Source organism: Solanum lycopersicum, chromosome 12 (assembly GCF_036512215.1).
Source record: "Solanum lycopersicum chromosome 12, SLM_r2.1".
NCBI lineage: Eukaryota > Viridiplantae > Streptophyta > Magnoliopsida > Solanales > Solanaceae > Solanum > Solanum lycopersicum.
Window position 1 is genome coordinate 13,277,165 of NC_090811.1, and position 3,500 is coordinate 13,280,664.

General features: G+C 29.8%; 1 long non-coding RNA gene across 1 annotated transcript; it reads right to left on the reverse strand.

Annotated features, from left to right (window-relative positions):
* Positions 1-702: 702 nt before the first annotated feature.
* LOC109119147 (uncharacterized) lies at positions 703-3,210 on the reverse strand. The gene is made up of 3 exons (XR_011213320.1): positions 3,068-3,210; positions 2,619-2,879; positions 703-1,786 (listed from the first exon to the last, which is right to left on the reverse strand). It is a non-coding gene; the product is annotated as an uncharacterized lncRNA (long non-coding RNA).
* Between the last annotated feature and the right edge of the window lie 290 nt (positions 3,211-3,500).

Sequence of the window (3,500 nt, forward strand, 5' to 3'; positions counted from 1 at the left end):
TGAATACATATTTTATTACCTTCACAGTAGAACATTGTTTACTCTTATAATAGTAATACCGCAATCCAATAAATATTTTTGTTAAGAACCATCTACATATATGATTTTACAAAGTTCAAACTGCACACATTACAAAGTAATAATATTACTAGCTCTCATTTTCTGTATATATCATTGGTTAGAGATCCGTTGGTCGTTAGGATAAATTGTAGCTATATATAATTTTAAATAACTAAGAAAAATATACAATATATAAAATCCAAAATATGTTTTGACTATGTTAATATTCTTTTAGTTTAGTAGTTACGACTTCATCTCATTCCAATTTGTAATAAGAAAATAGGTTTAGTTATCACCTTGCACACACAATACAAATGTTGTGATTCTTTTTTTTAGTAAAAAGAAAAGATAAAACAAGTGATAATATATTAAAATGGAGGATTCACGATATTAGTAGTTAGTAAATCCCAATTCGGCGCATTACATAGATTCATACATGTTGGAGGTAATTTTGAGACCTTCCATCTAACAATAAACATATGTAGCTAGATAGATGAATATATACAGGAAACTACCTCTTGACATAATACGGGACCAAGGATCACGAGTGACCCAACCTAACCATGTACCCAACATATCATAAGCATACCAAAAAATAATTAAATATAAATGAACTATGAAGAAGCTAAAACAGTGGCTATCTGGAGTGGGGAGAAACCCAATTAATATGAATATATAAAATATACTAAGAGTTTAGTGATAACTCAGAGATAAACTCAATAATCCAAAAAAAATTGATTCTACTACTATATTTAAAAAGCTCTAACTGAGTTGAGTTGTTCGGACAAGCTCATGTCTGTTGTCCTCCGAATATGAGGATTCACCACTGAAGTTGTTGAAACAACTGTTATAGTCATCCGAACAAACATAATTACTATAATATAGCAAAATATATCAACTAAGATCTTGTTTTCAAAAACCCATGGATAGAACAAACTTAAAGTGATTTCTTTCAAGAAATTCATCAAGCACTTTGGGAACAAATAGTTTCAACTAACAAAACTAAATTATAGTCTCCAATATCTCTCCATCCTTCGTTGCAGTCATCGTTTTGAACGTTGTGATCCCAACACCAATTTAGATTGTTCGGGAAATATTCCTTCTTGTAATTTTCCTTTGCTATGAATTTTCTTATTTGGTCCTTTGTTTCAGTCTTTCCTCCCAAGATTGACGATTCTATTTTTGATTTTTTGGAGGATTCTTCTTTTGACATTCCAATATCCTTTCATTTAAAAAGTAGAATTGTTAAAGTACAAAAATATAAAAATAAAGTTGCCTAAAAGCTATCGTAACATAAACTTACCTTGTTTTTGTATTTGAAATACCTATTCAAAAGGTTGTTCCTTGCTTCACCAAGAAACTTTTTTACCTCCCTCGTATCATAGTTGTTGATTTTCTGTTTCTTTGTTGCAGTCTCCCTCTTCAAGATGGAACATTCTCCTTTTCTTTTCTTGGAGCATTTCTTAACAACTCCAACCTTTGGTTTATAAGGACAATTTAGTGTGTGTGTGTGTCTATATGTATTAGATCTTTTATCTTTTCTAAAACTTGGCCAAATAAATAGTTATTATTCAACAAGAAGGGATATAATGTAAGAGCTTACCTCTCTTACTTCATTAGTTTCTTGATCCACTTCCATCTTCAGCTTATCAAAACCTTCGAATATATAATTTCTTACCTGCACAATTGATTGATACTTGCAACCTTTGTCCTTGTGAGTGTAATACTGCAATCCAATAAGATAATTGTTGAGCTTATTTATAGTAATTATTAATACATTAGAAAGTGATGATATTCACATGCTCTCATTTTCTTGATTTATCATTTGGTTAGATATTTATTGGTCCTTAGGATAAGATCAAGCTGGATAATTTTTTAATAATTAAAGAAAATCATACAATATAGAACACTACATAAGTCTTGATAATAATATGAAACAAAGGAAAAAAATTGATTATCGCCTAACACACACAAAATAAATTTGAGAAGTTGAGAAAATGAGCGATAATATAATGTAGGTTGGGGTAAATTTTAGACCTTCCTTTTGAACACCAAACATAGAGAGTTAAATAGAGAGAGATATGTATAAAGTATAATTTACTTAAGTCACATAGTGTGAAGAGTTAATTACATTATTTCCCCACTCTTTTTCAAATTACAAAAGTTCCTTAAAATTTATGGATCTCAGATACATTACTAGACTTTCGGATACATCACTCGACTTCCGAATATATCACTAGACATTTGCATACATAGGTGAGAGATGTATCCAAGAGGGGAGGGATGTATCAAAGAGGCAGAGGGGATAGGACGTCCGAATCCATCACTAGACTTTTGAATACATCAGCTAGACATTCAAATACGTAGGAGAGTGATGTATCCAAGAGGAGACTTTTGAAAAGAAAAATCAAATGCTAAGAAATTTTAAAGACTGTGGTAAAATAAGATGTGTATTTAGGTAATTTTACAAAACATAATGCATTTGTGTACATACTTGAGGAAACTAGAAATTTTCAACATTCATATAAAAAATTATATCACACAAAAATTATATTTACCATGTCAAATGCTCCACTTTCACGTTGTCTCCTTTCAGCTACCCATTCATGTAGCATCTCCTTGTATTTATGATTAAGCCAGTAAGGATCACTAATTCGTTCTTCTGCGGGATCTGAACTAACCTTTTGTGGTTTATAAATTGTGCAATAGTTAGCTTCACCTTTAGAAGGTTCAATTCAAAAGCTAACATTACGAAAGATTGATCTTTTCTTCTTCTCATCGGTCAATTTTTCCGCTACTTTTAAAGCGTCAACGTCATTCTGCAATTGAGAAAACATGTTAAAGTTTTGAATCTATATTAGGAGCTATCTCTTATTTCCCACATTAAAAAAATAATGATCTCATAAAGCTTTTTTTGAAAAAATCCCAAACAACTTAAGTAAAAAACAAATTACTGAAAGAGTAATCTCAATTAGAAGAGAAAAATAATAATTAGAAGACAGCATACCGCCATTTGAGCACTATTGATTGTCGAAAATGGTGCCAGAGGATTTATATCTCGACAACTTTTCATATCATGTGAAAAAGTCATGTTTATATGAAAATGGATATTAGAAAATCTTTGTAGGACAAAAAATAAAGAAAACTAAAACAACAATAGTTGAGAAGTAATGTAGTTTGAGGATTGAAATATCAACGACTATTTATAGATAATTAAATTGAGAAAATAAAAGTAGTTTTTAAGATAGATAAAGATGAAATTAATAAGATAAGATTGAAATATAGCTTTAGCTCTTTTAGAAAAATAAACCAAAATATTTGGATATTTGGTTAATACTTATTTATTATTTGTAGAAGGTGGCTCTTTTGGAAATTTTTTTTACGATATTTGGTTAATACTAATTTTTCATTTTTAGAAGGTCTCTATTTAGTCTTTTAGA